The following is a 16,168-nucleotide window of genomic DNA, read 5'->3' as shown; positions in this document are numbered from 1 at the left end:
ATATATTTTATCCGCGTTAACTGCTACATGATCCAGTAGAGTTGATGTTTTGTCAGTCGTGCGTGCTACACAATGTGAACCCATAGCATGATAGGATATGTATATACTGCTTTTTTAAATGATTTTCAGTAAAAGTGTCAATATTTGTATCATCAATAAAAACCGAAGAGTATTGCTAGTCTAAGAAAGGAAATTTTCCAAAGATGTTAATAATGACGTTGCATTGCCCTTCATAGGATTGTATCCTCCAATTATATGCAGACTATCTGAATTGGAATTACCAGCGGAGATGTCTCGCCAAATCTCAACCGAGATTAAGCTTTCATTTCACATTTATTAAGTATTTTAAATTTTTACATTTGATGGATAAATATCCCTAACCCACCACCCCCTTATGTATCTCTGCGAGCAACCGAACATGAGTAGTTATTTAAATTGTAATATTTGGCCTCGTTACTTTTAACCCAGGTTTCGGATATAACCAAGACATGAACTTCACCTAAGATATGGAGCAGTATTTCTTATTCGTCTAACTTATTTTTGACACTTCTACTGTTAATATGCAATATTTTTTTTTTTTTTGCTAGGGGCTTTACGTCGCGCCGACACAGATAGGTCTTATGGCGACGATGGGATAGGAAAGGCCTAGGAGTTGGAAGGAAGCGGCCGTGGCCTTAATTAAGGTACAGCCCCAGCATTTGCCTGGTGTGAAAATGGGAAACCACGGAAAACCATTTTCAGGGCTGCCGATAGTGGGATTCGAACCTACTATCTCCCGGATGCAAGCTCACAGCCGCGCGCCTCTACGCGCACGGCCAACTCGCCCGGTAATATGCAATATTTGTAGCTTATTACAGTCAGCAAGAATATTATTACTATGATGATGATGATAATGCTTGTTGTTTAAAGGGGCTTAACATCGGACCATTATTACTATGAATAGTGTTTTTTTTTTTTTTTTTGCTAGTTGCTTTACGTCGCACCGACACAGATAGGTCTTATGGCGACGATTGGACGGGAAAGGGCTAGGAGTTGGAAGGAAGCGGCCGTGGCCTTAATTAAGGTACAGCCCCAGCATTTGCCTGGTGTGAAAATGGGAAACCACGGAAAACCATTTTCAGGGCTGTCTACAGTGGGGTTCGAAACCTACTATCTCCCGAATACTGGATACTGGCCGCACGTAAGCGACTGCAGCGATCGAGCTCGGTATGAATAGTGTAGTCATGCACTAACAAATTTTAATTTCCTGCAGTCGTGGGGATTAGTGTAGACAGTGTGGTCTGTCGATATCGTCCCTGTCGTCATCGGCGTTTCACCGTCAAGGCCACCTTAAATGTCCACGGGGATGTTACTAGTTGCTGCTAATACGGCTTCCATGGTATTGGTAAGATGGCTTGTTTGTTATTTCGGACTGAAATTTGCAGATGTCATTTATGCTGGTAATATGCGTAGTCCTTCCAGTGTCGTTCTTTTTAACATAAATTTTACAGTCCTTCATCCAAACATACTTAAATCCATGCAGTCGAAGGCCTCCTGCCTTTTTGTGCAGATATTTATTCTGGGATTTCAGGTGTTCGTTCCGTGGGATAGTGAAGTAAGCTCTATCCCCGGAAGTAACCAAATTTCTAATCTCTTTTCGTGTCTGAGTGAACCCCGAGGCCATGGGCTTCCTAAGAGTTGGTAGGCTCTACATATATATTTTTTTCTATTTGCTTTACGTCGCACCGACACAGATATGTCTTATGGCGACGATGGGATAGGAAAGGCCTAGGAAGTGGAAGGAAGCGGCCGTGACCTTAATTAAGGTACAGCTCCAGCATTTGCCTGGTGTGAACAGGGGAAAGCACAGAAAACCATCTTCAGGGCTGCCGACAGTGGGGCTCGAACCCACTATCTCCCGATTACTGGATACTGGCCACACTTAAGCGACTGCAGCTTTCGAGCTCGGTATATTTAAATTTCTAGACGGAAAACCTACACGGGGAATTGAACAAACGACCTTTCAGGAGAATAGAGCAAGTTCTTTCCGTTACGACGAGGCCACTCTCTAATGTTATTACATGTCTATACTAACTTAATATATAAGAATAGACTAAGTTTGTTTGTATGTAAGGGGTCCTCTCAGGAACTACTGGACCGATTTTGAAATTTATTTCATCATTTGAAAGATAAAATAATTCCAGTGAGCATGAGGTATGTATTGTCACGGAATATCAAAGTTTCCGCGATAACCGTGAATGAAGGAAAAGATGGCAGCAGTAATAAATCTGTATGTTTGCCTGTCTGTGTTTTTCACGTAAAATCTACTTGACTGATGGAGCTCATATTGACCAAGATTATAGATGGTACTTCCGTTTAACATATAAGCTACTTACTACCATGCGATATTTTAAGTGGGTCATGTAGGGAAAGAAAATGTGAAGCAAGTCAAATGGAAATTACGCCTGGGACTGTTAAAATTGAATACGCTGCTTAAACGATTAGTCCTATTGAACAGTGGTGCGCACTATGCGAACTTAAAACTCCATTTCCCAGAAACACATTTATATGAATTTTCTTCGAATCTCTAATAGTTTTTGAGAAAATAATGTTTTCCTGTGCTTTGGTGGATGCTTTACCCTTGGACTCTTTGTCTTAATTTCCTTCACGAAAAACCTACTTCACAGACCGTGCTCAAATTTGGCAAGCAGGCCGCTGGATGGAACCTTTGGTTAAAAAATAAGATATTTGCTATCGCACTGTTCCTTAAGGGGGTCGTGCAGGGAAGAAAATGTGAAGTAAGTCGAAGGAAAACGTACGCCTATCCCTTAAAGACGAATACGCTGCCTGAACAGTTAGTACTATTAAAGAATGGGGCAGAGCAAGTGTACTTAAAATTCAACTTGCCAGAATATGTTTACACGAATTTTCTTCGTAACTCTAACAGATTTCGAGAAAACAATGTTTTTCTGTGTTTCGACGTATGCTTCTGAGTGTTGGAGTGTGATGTCCTCACTTTGAACGAATAAAATAAGCCACAAAATGGCAGAAGCTGCACCATTTACTTCGAGAACAATTCAATGTACAACATGCATTTGTGTATGATTCCCAGCGCCCGCTCAGGATTTCGCGTTATCTTTGCTTTTTCGCAGTAACAAAGTACAAACCATGTACAATTGACTCCGCTTCAATCCGAGGACCGTACATTAGGACCGCAAGTGAATTTATCTTATTTTAAATGTCCTTGATTTGCAAGGAACATAACTAGGTTAAACAAAAGACAAAACAAAAGCAGAAACACACTTGGTCAACTATCATGGCATGGAGGTTCACTGCAGGATACTGCACTAATATAACAGAGTGCGTTTTGCATCTCGCTTAGTCACAGCCTAGACACGTGCTTAAAAAGTGGTTTATTGCGTTAATGGTGCCGTCATATCGATGTTCTCTTATTTGACAGATACTTTAAGACTTCGGGAAAACCACAGAGACAGTCGTTCTGAAGATTTGAACAAGGCAGGTCGAAAGTGAGTGTCTCACATTATGATGGTATTTGCCCAACTCTATTGTGACTGGCAGCAGGCAAGTGGGCCTGCCATTACAATGAAAACTTCCCAACCCGGACTTCACATGAGAAACGACGTATGGTGACCTACCAGGAGTGTTTCTTGGATAACGCTAAGATCTTCGCAATTTCACAAAATCTTACTCACAATGTGTACACTACTTCACCTACAATTCTCTATACAGTGTAGAATTCCGTACCGAGACAGGGTATATCAGCTAGTTAAATATAAAATATATGAAAACGTATGATATCAGTGACTGTAATTCCATGGTGGGCAGAAATGCCTCCAGTATCTGTGCTGTAAGGTTGTACTAGGAACAAGGAATGAAGGAGGCCAAGGCTGGTGGACTTCTGCGAACAATAAAGCCTGACAACAAATACCGCTTTTTCAAGCACCAAGACGACGCCTTTATACATGGTAATCGCCATAGGCACCAGATAGTAGTAATCCTGGTAAAACAACGATACAGGAACCAAACACAGATATTTATGGAACAACCTGGGATCGTGCAAGCATAGACCAGAACATTTTGAAAATGAGTATGTGGCTAAGTTGGATGTAAATTTACAAGAAAACCAAGGTAGGATGTACATTCCTTGAACGACGAGACAAAAACAGACATGTTTAAAGAAGCCGCACACAGAAGAATCCTTGAGAAGACAGAGAATAGAACATCCACAGTTGGTGGTTTATAAAGGATCCCGTTGTTCAGAATGCCACCGACGTACTGGGAATGATCAAAACATTTAAACAACCGTGCATTATGCAAACAGTTTTGTCCAGAATTACAGAACTAAGAAAATGGGAAAACCTGGTGTAGAAACAGGACGAGGGACTTACTGAAATCTTCATAATGAAATAGATCGGTACTCTCAGGATGCCAAGGATCACTGGCCTTCTGAAGAATGCGACGAGATTGAGACACATGAAAATCGCGGAAAGAGTTCACAAGCACTTAATACAGCCAAAAGAATTACCTGCTCTCCCAAAATAAATCTGACAACAGCTCTGTGCGATAGAATATAACGAAGAAACTCTGGGAATTGTGTAGTAATAAACTGTAAAAAAGGAGATTTCATATACTTGTACACTAATACCCGTGGAACATATATAGACGAACTTCTGCCAGTGACAGGAGAGAAATTTAATCAAATTAATGCCTGAAGAGAAAATTCCAGGTATTGATAATACGTCTGTCAAAATTCTAAGATCAACGAACCGGGAGCTTACTGATGAACTGTACGAACTCATTATTTAGTCCATGGTACAGCGAGAATTTAACTCAAACCATTCGGCTATTTGAAGTTGTATTATGTGAACACCATTGTCTAAAACCACTCTTAGACTGACATGACACTTCTCTATGCTACTGTAAGTAAAGATTGTCACAATAATATCCTTCAACTGTCATACACAGATGTTCCAAAAGGTATTTTATATACACTGACTGACAGAGCAAATGCAACACCAAGAAGGAGTGGTCAGAACTTTATGCCAATTGCAGGGTAGACTGACGTCACTGAGGTATGCTCATGATGTGAAATGCGCCGCTGTGCTGCGCACGTAGCGAACGATAAATGGGACACGGCGTTGGCGAATGGCCCACTTCGTACCGTGATTTCTCAGCCGACAGTCATTGTAGAACGTGTTGTCGTGTGCCACAGGACACGTGTATAGCTAAGAATGCCAGGCCGCCGTCAACGGAGGCATTTGCAGCAGACGGACGACTTTACGAGGGGTATGGTGATCGGGCTGAGAAGGGCAGGTTGGTCGCTTCGTCAAATCGCAGCCGATACCCATAGGGATGTGTCCACGGTGCAGCGCCTGTGGCGAAGATGGTTGGCGCAGGGACATGTGGCACGTGCGAGGGGTCCAGGCGCAGCCCGAGTGACGTCAACACGCGAGGATCGGCGCATCCGCCGCCAAGCGGTGGCAGCCCCGCACGCCACGTCAACCGCCATTCTTCAGCATGTGCAAGACACCCTGGCTGTTCCAATATCGACCAGAACAATTTCCCGTCGATTGGTTGAAGGAGGCCTGCACTCCCGGTGTCCGCTCAGAAGACTACCATTGCCTCCACAGCATAGACGTGCACGCCTGGCATGGTGCCGGGCTAGAGAGACTTGGATGAGGGAATGGCGGAACGTTGTGTTCTCCGATGAGTCACGCTTCTGTTCTGTCAGTGATAGTCACCGCAGACGAGTGTGGCGCCGGCGTGGAGAAAGGTCAAATCCGGCAGTAACTGTGGAGCGCCCTACCGCTAGACAACGCGGCATCATGGTTTGGGGCGCTATTGCGTATGATTCCACGTCACCTCTAGTGCGTATTCAAGGCACGTTAAATGCCCACCGCTACGTGCAGCATGTGCTGCGGCCGGTGGCACTCCTGTACCTTCAGGGGCTGCCCAATGCTCTGTTTCAGCAGGATAATGCCCGCCCACACACTGCTCGCATCTCCCAACAGGCTCTACGAGGTGTACAGATGCTTCCGTGGCCAGCGTACTCTCCGGATCTCTCACCAATCGAACACGTGTGGGATCTCATTGGACGCCGTTTGCAAACTCTGCCCTAGCCTCGTACGGACGACCAACTGTGGCAAATGGTTGACAGAGAATGGAGAACCATCCCTCAGGACACCATCCGCACTCTTATTGACTCTGTACCTCGACGTGTTTCTGCGTGCATCGCCGCTCGCGGTGGTCCTACATCCTACTGAGTCGATGCCGTGCGCATTGTGTAACCTGCATATCGGTTTGAAATAAACATCAATTATTCGTCCGTGCCGTCTCTGTTTTTTCCCCAACTTTCATCCCTTTCGAACCACTCCTCCTTGGTGTTGCATTTGCTCTGTCAGTCAGTGTGTATATATATACATATATATATATATAAATCTCCGAGGTGACAAATTCCCCATCGTTTGTTTACCTAGTCGTTTCATAAATGATTTCAAAGAACTTTGCAATGTATCGAACTTGTTATCGGACTTGTAATTGACATAGAGGCAAAAATCTTGATTTGTGTGGATCATCAGCTCGAAAGACTGCCTTCAGTCCACTTCTTAATCTATTCAGTTAATTAATAACTGACTTTTCTATTCCATGTGACCGGATCAGAGAGAACATCCAACAGGTAGCTGCCGCTATTAGGGAATCTAACCGCTCGGCCTCCTAATCAGTTCACACAAAACAATATTTATGACAATGAGTGTTTTTGTGCTATGTTTTATTATTAGCAAGCAGGTTATATCTGGTATGGTTGTCTGTTGGATTTCATGTCCTTTACTTCATTGAAAGTTTAAGCATTTTCACAGTCATGTCGTGGAATGCAGGTAGTGTCTGATAATTAGTGATAACGAGTGTTTTAATACCGAGTCTGCTATAGTCTGGATGGTGGATTTATCTTCCTCAAGAAGTCTAAAGTTTGTCTATTCCCTCTCGTGCCTATCATCAGACCAACCACTTTACATTTTTGTATTCTGTATCTTTTGTTAGGGTCCTCACAGCATGGTGACGCTCCCGATAAGCCTTTTGGCTCTCAATATTGGTGAATTTGTACCTTTTGGAATTTGATTTTTCTCATCACAGATTTTTTTTTTGGATAGTGTTCGTTGTCCTCAAATCTCATTGCTGGGTCGATGACCATAGCTGCTCCTTTAATTCGGTCGATCACTATGATGCCAGCTCAACATGTTGATCCGTCTTCGGAGAGGCATCCGACTTCTTCGTAGGCTTCTTTTCTACGAAGGATTCCAGTGATCACAGAACGCAGTGGATTGTGGCGATTGATTCTCATTAGCTCTCTCTTGGAACAGAACCCTAATACGTGAGGAAGGGTTTTGAAATCGCCGCATTTTCTGCAAGGGGATGCATTAAGACTCCTTCCAGGAAGAGTTTGAACAGGGATGACAATGCAGTTCATTTTAATTACATCCGTCCATTGCCCACATGGCATGCCTTTCTTAAGGCTTACTCAGGAGTTGCCTTTCTTCGAATGAGAAAATAATATTATTCCTTTTCTTTAAGATGGCAGCAAGGTTATGTTCCTGAAAGGATCTTCACGAAGCAATTTTTGCATAGATTTAGCATTAGAGTTTCCGAGATGTTCAGTTTGCTCTTCGGTGAGCGGTAAGCGCTGGAGACAGCGATTGATTTCGGCTTGAAGCTAATCTGGTCGCGTCTATACAGTATATTGGTTCTTTACAGTCTTCAGCCTTTTGCATAGCATATATTTATATGTTGAATAAAGTCTTCCCGTTGTGATTAAAGATACGAAGTCCTCTGAGACTGCGTGGTGCACAGATCATAGCATGTGGGACATCTGTTGGTAAACCGATAATTTCTTTAACAGAGCTCTTCATGACTTTGTCAATGTCACAGAGAAAGTTTGTTGTCAGGTTTTTACGAGGTGCACAGTGGGTAAACCAGCTGTGGCCAAAAATACTGGTTGAGTACATTTAGTCCGCCTCTGTGGTGCAGTGGTTAGCGTGATTAGATGCCACACCCGGAGGCCCGGGTTCGATTCCCAGCTCTGCCACGAAATTTGAAAAGTGGTACGAGGGCTGGAACGGGGTGTACTCATCCTCGGAAGGTCAACTGAGTAGAGGGGTGTTCGAATCCCTCCTCAGCCATCCTCGAAGTGGTTTTCCGCACTTTCTCACTTCTCCTCCAGGCAAATGCCGGGATGGTGTCTAACAAGGCCACGGCCGCTTCCTTCCTTGTTTATTCCTTCCAATCTTCCCATTCCCCACCAAAGGCCCCTGTTCAGAATAGCAGGTGAGGCCGCCTGGGCGAGGTACTGGTCATTCTCCCCAGTTATATCCCCCGGCCAAAATCTCACGCTCCAGCACACTGCGCTTGAGGCGGTAGAGTTGAGATCCCTCGCTGATTCCGAGGGAAAAATCAACCCTGGAGGGTAAACAGATTAAGAAGAAGAATATATTTAACTTCTGATGAAGAATAAGGAGGGGTGAGCTAACCAACTGGTTTAAATTCTTTGTGAGCTATTCTATGCCAATAGAGGGATTGAATTTAATTTCATCTTGAAATTTTACGCCAAGGTATTTTATGGTATCATCGGAGGTAAATGCACGTTATTTTGTTTCCGTCTAGAGTAGTGAGAGCAGTAGGACTCAGCTGACCCTTACAAATAGAGATAGCTTTAATCTTTCTAGTATTTGTTTGGAGCCGAAATTGTTGCTAGGGAAGTTGTGGCCAGATCTGTAAGGTGCTCAGCAGAATCTTTATTCTTGCATGGAAGGGTAGCGTGTATCCATATTCCTGGGAAGTTTCTTTCTCAATTAATTCTTTCCACTCGACTGCTAAACTGAACAGTAGAGGAGAAAGAGGAGCAACTTGCGCCACGTCTTTCTTAATAGGGATAGTACCGGTTCTGGTTGTCTTATTTATCTGTATGCTAGTTGAATTTTCAGTCAAAAGATTTGCGATCACTGTCCTAAGTTTGGTTGATATAGGGATGGTGCTAAGATGATGCTTGTTGTTTTAAGGGGCCTAAAATCGAAGGTCATCGGCCCGATGGTGTTAAGTGTTCGCTCTATATGCTGATGAAGTATCCTGTCAAAGGCCTAAGAAATATCGAAAAAATACAATATAGTAATCTTTCTTCTTAATTTTAGCGTCTTTCATGCAACCGTTAATAATGGGTGTATTCGTGAAAGTCTCTGGACAGGACATGAGATCATTTTGATTGGAGCTGAGTTCAACAGTTTCTCTAAGCATTCTGTCAATCACACCTTTGATGACCAGTCGTAGAACTGAACAAAATTGCATCTATACTAAAAAAGGCTCATGGTGTCATATCAAAGAGAGAGTGTACAGATCACTTGTGGTTGATCTTGATGACTTGGGGGCTAGAATAGCTGAAGACATAGCCACAGCTGGTGTGAATATGCTATTGCGGTGATGAACAGAAGTGAAATCACGGTTAGATGTCAGGGAAAAATGACATCCCGGCTGCAAATACCGCGCAATAGGTAGCCTATTGTTGGAATATATCTGGCCAGGATGAGTTCGAAATTTTGTCCAGCTTCTTGGCTGAATGGTCAGCATAGCGCTTTTCGGATCATAAGGCCTGGGTTCCATTCCGGGCTGGACTGGAGATTTTAGCCATGTTTGGTTAATTCTTTTAGCTCGGAGGGTGGGTGTTTTTATTCCTCTTAATACACATCTTCATTTACATACGACACACCACACTACCAAAAACCACATAAACACGTAATAGTAAATACACCAGTCCAGATAAGGTTGCCGTCAGGAAGGGCATCAAGCTGTAAAACTCAGCGTAATCCACACTAGTATCGATCCCAAATAATTGCATTAGAGACCAGGAAAGAACGGGAAAAGTATGGGTGTGACATTTTATTGGTGACTTTTGTTTCTTATTACTAGACAAATTTACGCATCAAGACAAAATCGATCTACTATGGGTCTGTCATAGTAGAAGTAATGTACTGTGCATACATATGGAAAGAAAAATCTATACTTATATCACACAGAGTCGTGGGAGCTACGATGGGCGCACTGAAATCTCTTCATCGTCACCAGGGTTATCAGTATCCACATCAATTAATTAGAAGTAATTTTTCCACCATTGGAGTGATAAAATACAATTATTATTATTATTATAATTATAATATAACATTAAAAACATGTAATAAAATGAACAAGTACCAAAATATTCAACTTATTTTTGCTTTTTTGTTTTTAGGGTGGGCCGATCCCGACTGTACTGCAATGCCGGGCCAACCCGTGACAGAGGTGGAGCAAGCACCTAGCAGTCCGTCGATTTCCAAAAATAAGTTTAATATTCTGGTCGTGCGATGCACGACGTATCAGATATTAAGCTGATAAGAACAGAAATATTTTTATTGACCAATGTTTTAGGAAATATTTACATTAGTATTTAAAAATAAGCACTACAATTCATGGTATAAAAACTGGCATAAAAATGTCCAGAACTGTTCTTTTATAGCATGAACACTAACTACACAACACTGCACTACACAATTCACTACGAACTCACTACATTGCTGTAGTCTTTCATGATTGGGAAAGCAGTCTCTTTCTGCTTCACTGTCACAACCACGGCCTCAAGTGACCGGTATTCACCTTGATAGGCTGGGGCAAACCGTGGGAAAACCCCAGTCAGGGCACTTGGTCACCTCTGTCGGACACCAGTGATATGCTCCACATAGATGTCACGCGTGAAGCTAATTGTGTCCGACACACACAGTTTCTTCAACAGCTTGAGATACTTTTTGTACAGATGGAACGTAGCAAATTATCATTAGCTGGGTCCCAAGATCCCAATGACCCAACTAATACGGCGTGCACCTCAACAGATGTAAATCGAGAACGAAGAGCCGTCGCCAAGGTCGCATACTTATCCTTTTTGGCCTGTCGGGCATCTTCGAAGGCGGATTTTCTGTTCTCAAACGGAATAGAAATGTCCAAAACCAAGGCTTTACCATCTTTTCTAAGACCAGGTCTGGTCGTAGATTATCGTGAAGGACCTGGTTATCACTGAAGATGTTATACCTCGTAGCAGCTGCCCTTCTGACCCTCGCGACTACAGCATTATGTCTCTGCTGGTATAGTGCAGACTACCTCATGCAATGGTTGGCTACATGAGGGAGGGTCTCATTCTCGTAACCGCATCTCCTACACCTCTTGTTGCCATCAGCTGTTGAACGGCGACTCCCATTGAGCGGTAGTAAGTTTAGCCTTGCTCGGTGGATAAATCTCCAGTCTGCAAATCTGGTAAACAGACCGGTTCTCAAGAAAACTGTCAGCGGCTACACATTCAATAACTTTTCCTTGGTTAGGCAGGCTGATTAACCTATTAAGGTGCTTTGACTGGAGGTTCATTCTGAGGGTCATAAGCACATTATGTCGATCGATTTTGTACAAGGGTTTTTCATTAATTGTTAAAGATGGGACGAAGTCTTCCAATTTCCAGGTAGTCTGGTTTCTAGTCGATGCCTTCCGAGCTTGAGTCCAGACAGATTGTAAAGGATTAGAGTTCCATCTGAACTCGCCCTCGTTGTGCCCATTCAGGTAAGCCGAGATATCATCTTGATCAACAGGTCTACCAATTCTCTTCTGAACCAAGGTCTTAAGGTCATCCAAAGCAAGCTCAGCGGTGCATAGATCCGTAGACGTAAGGAGCTTGAACACATTGTCGATCAGATGAAAGTCAGTCTCACTCTCTGTAACGGGCAAACCAACACATCCAAACTTCGTTGGGCCATATAAGTAGTCATTAATGGCCTCTTGAGACAGGTAAAAAGTCTTTTTGACCTCGGCCTTGATGATGTTGTCAAGTTTTAACAACTTGCCCTTTTGGTGTTGTGCGTTTCTCATGAGAAACTTAAGTGATGGATAAAAGAACGCCTTCAAGGCATCGATCCTTTGCCAAGGAGCCAGTTTAGAGTGCAGGATCTTCTTAGCTGTAGATATCAGGTCAGCCAGTTCCTTGGTGTTGGATGAGATGTGAAATCCAACAGGTTTCCCCAGAAAGTTTTCAAATTCTCCATCTTTTAAGGCCTTAAGATCTTCATTCTCAATTTTAAAGATGGAGTTCCTTGTTCCTACTGGGGTCACACCAAACAAATGTAGACTGAATGACTTCGAAGCCTTGAGATTAATGTTGATCTTCTTTGATAAGTTGTCTATGACAGTGATGTTATTTTGTAATTTTATCGGATCGTCTGATAAAAGAACAATGTCATCAGCATAGGCAAGAATCTGATGGTCTGTATTCTCGCTCTGAATTGATCTTATTATGGGGTCAATGACAAGGTTAAATAGAAGTCCACTCATGGGACAACCTTGTCTAACACCACATTCGATGAAAATGCTGTCCGTTACCCCATTTCCAGTCTGTATACGGGTAGACGAACCCGTACTGACTGCTTCCACTCATTAGGTATCTTCTCATATTTCATGCAGATGTTAAAAATTTTAGCCAGCAGTGTACAGGCAGGATCAACCATCTTCCAGTGTTCATAAGTGAGACGATCGTCCCCATGAGCTGAGTTTTCGCATTTTTGTAGGCGACTTTGAACTTCATGTGGAGTTATTCTAGCAGTATTAACGCATGGAGTATTCTCAGATGGACAAGAATTAAAATCAGACAAGTCGGCCGATTTTCTCTTAGCAGTCTCTCTGAAATGTTGAGTCACAATCTTGTTAACAATGTTACACCTCCGCCCTTCATCTCCCAGGATCAGCCTTATGGCTTTCCTTCTGTTGTTCCTGTAAAGGGATTGGATATACTTCGGGTCTTCTGGGTCCTTCTTCTTCTGTGTAGAGTCGCCTTGGTGGACAGGGATTTTAAATATGTTTTGCGCATCCTCAGTGACTTTACGGAGAATCCCTTCGAATCTCTGCCAGTTGGTGTGAGAGATTCCTTCCCGAAGTATTGCATCCAGAGCCGGAACATGGACGTAGAGAGGTGACTTATCGTCCACGTCAATAGCAATGTTATCTTATTGGGATCTGGAATAATATCAATATCAGCCAAAGGGTCTAAACCCTCTCGAGGTAAGGTGTTCTCCTCGGAGACACAAGAAGATGGTAGAGTCAGAGACTCGGGAGGTATACCACGCAACTCCCTCAGCGTTGAATCAGTATCAGAAGAGATGGATTTTTCTGAATTACTGATAACAAAGTCGATGTCAGGAGTAACATTTAGAATAATGTCGCCATCATGACCAATAATAATGTCATCGGTGTCAACTGAGGGAGCCGTGGCCGGTCCAGACATTGTCGGCACCGGGTGGCTGTCACTAACACAGCCCTTCTGTGTTGGATGGACCACAGGAACGTCGCCCGACCCGATGTCAACAAGATAGGATGGGCTCGGAATTGGTGCGGGCACAGCTCGAACTACAGCCCGTTCCGTTGCAGGCACAGCAGGGACTACAGCCTGTTCCGGTGCGGGCACACCCGGATCGTCAACCCGTTCCTCAATCCTCGGTGCGGGCACAGCTGGATTATCGACCCGTTCAGCAACCACCGGTGCGGGCACAGCAGGATCGTCAACCCGTACAGCAACCACCGGTGCGGGCACAGCAGGATCATCAACCCGTTCTGCAACCACCGGTGCGGGCACAGCTGGATCATCAACCCGATCTGGTACCTGTACACCACCACCCCTCGTTCTACGTGTCTTCCTCGTAGCTGGTTTTGGGAGGACTACCTCGTTCTGGCTGCGAATCTCTTGGTCACGGTGCCACTGTAGATGGTTCCTAAGTCCCCCGGTGGTCGGGAACGTCTTCTCGCAATGAGTGCAGGCATAGGCGAAGATGGTAGCACTCTCATGTGTAGCTAATAATACCAATCGTTACGCTACGAAGGCGGAATTTGATGATTCATATAAATCAAGTTTTTACTCTATGCCAATTCCAAGTTGATTTTTTTTACAATTTGTTTAACGTCGGGCCGACACAGATAGGTCTTTTGGCGGCAATGGGATAGGAAAGGGTCTTAATTAAGGTAAAGCTCCAGCATTTGCCTGGTGGTAAAATGGGAAACCACGGAAAAAACATTTTCAGGGCTGCAGACAGTGGGATTCGAACCCACTATCTGCCGAATGCAAGCTCACAGCTGCGTGATATTAATCGCACGGCCACTTACTCGGTCAATTTCAAGTCACCTTACATCATGATAAAGGTTTAAAATACCGGGTGAGTTGGCCGTGTGGTTAGAGGCGCGCGGCTGTGAGCTTGCATTCGGGAGATAGTGCGTTCGAATCCCACTGTCGGCAGCCCTAAAGACGATTTTCCGTGGTTTCCCATTTTCACATCAGGCAAATGCTGGGGCTGTACCTTAATTAAGGCCACGACCGCTTCCTTCCAACTCCTAGGCCTTTCCTATCCCATCGTCGCCATAAGCCTATCTGTGTCGGTGCGACGTAAAGCCACTAGCAAAAAAAATTATTTGAAGTCCGTTTTGAGACATCCTATACAGGCTATTAGAACATTAAGAAATGATTTGCAATAAAAAAATGGAGAAATAATTATGAAATATTCGACCCTGGCAAGAAAAACGTTCTCGAAAAAAGAAAAGGAATGTTAGAAATTAAGTGGGGAGATAGTGGGTTCGAATCCCACTGTCGGCAGCCCTGAAGATAGTTTTCCGTGGTTTCCCATTTTCACACCAGGAAAATGCTGGGGCTGTACCTTAATTAAGGCCACGACCACTTCCTTCCTATTCCAAGGCCTTTCCTGTCGCATCGTCGCCATAGGACCTATCTGTGTTGGTGCGACGTAAAGCAAAATAGCAAAAAAAAAGAAGAAAAAAAGTGGATAACGGCAATAACATTTTATTAAAGGTGTGCAGTGCCTTAAGGCAGTTGCTATGCTAGCGACAGGCCACTCCGCCGAACTTTACACGTAAGGAAGAGTAATTTAAGAACTGATTGTCGACAGATTTGATCTGCCTTTATTAACGTGCTCGCAGCGAAATGAGCGACCCCTGAGCGACCTCGCTGCATTGTGTATCTATAGCCGGAGGTCTTGAGAAGCGGAAGCTTGGGCAGCAGCGGTCGTTGGCCCGCTCATCGCGAAGGTCAAGTGCAACATAGACGGCTCCGGGCTTAGCGCCTGAGCTCGCTCATGACAGTCCGTGTGGTGCACAATAACCACCACTTCTACTCGAGTACAATTGCTTTTGTATGGGAAGATACTTATCGCTGCAACATTTCTCTTGAAAACAAACCAGTTTTATAGCAAAGGTTCTTTTCTGGAAACAGAAAAGACCCAGACTCGCTTTTTCCTAAAGCGACTTGCCTAAACAGCATTGGTTTCTCAAGTTTCTTACATTCCGATGCCTAGATTGGTTTCGAAATAGCCGATTTGCTTTAATATAGTCCAGAGAGGAAATTATTACGTAACCTAATTGTTAACGGGAGATACAATATTTTTAAAACGCGCTTTAGTTCAATAATAATAATAATAATAATAATAATAATAATAATAAAGCGCTGGCCTTCCGAGCCCAACGAGAGACATGCAGTCTTTCTTTCTTTTCTAATCCGTTTACCGTCCAGGGTTGGCTTTTCCTTCGGACTCAGCGAGGGATCCCACCTCTACAGCCCCAAGGGCAGTGTCCTGGAGCGTGAGACTTTGGGTCGGGGACAAAACTGGGGAGGAGGACCAGTACCTCGCCCAGGTGGCCTCACCTGCTATGCTGAGCAGAGGGCTGGTAGGTGGGGGGGGGGGGGTATGGGAAGATTGGAAGGGATAGACAAGGAAGAGGGAAGGAAGCGGCCGTGGTCATCCCGACATTTGTCTGGAGGAGAAGTGGGAAACCACGGAAAATCACTTCGAGGATGGCTGAGGTGGGAATCCAACCCGTTCCACTCCATTGATCTCCCGAGGCTGAATGGTTCCCGTTCCAGTCCTCGTACAACGTTCCAAATTCCGTGGCAGAGCCGGAAATCGAACCCGGGCCTTCGGAGTGGCAGCTAATCACATTAACCACTACAACACAGAGGCGGACGAGATTTGCGGTAATATTTTAAAACATCCTTTAGTCTAATAATATATATTTTTGCTATTTGCTTTACGTTGCACCGACACAGATAGATGTTTGGCGACGA

General features: G+C 44.0%; 1 non-coding gene across 1 annotated transcript; it reads right to left on the bottom strand.

The window, feature by feature from the left end:
- Positions 1 to 10,266: 10,266 nt before the first annotated feature.
- On the bottom strand, positions 10,267 to 10,453 carry LOC136859206 (U2 spliceosomal RNA). Its single transcript, XR_010858924.2, has one exon. It is a non-coding gene; the product is annotated as a U2 spliceosomal RNA (small nuclear RNA).
- Between the last annotated feature and the right edge of the window lie 5,715 nt (positions 10,454 to 16,168).

The sequence above is a fragment of the Anabrus simplex genome, chromosome 1 (assembly GCF_040414725.1).
Source record: "Anabrus simplex isolate iqAnaSimp1 chromosome 1, ASM4041472v1, whole genome shotgun sequence".
Lineage (NCBI taxonomy): Eukaryota > Metazoa > Arthropoda > Insecta > Orthoptera > Tettigoniidae > Anabrus > Anabrus simplex.
The sequence above is the reverse complement of the archived record's forward strand: the minus strand, read 5'-3'. Positions and strand labels throughout refer to the sequence as shown.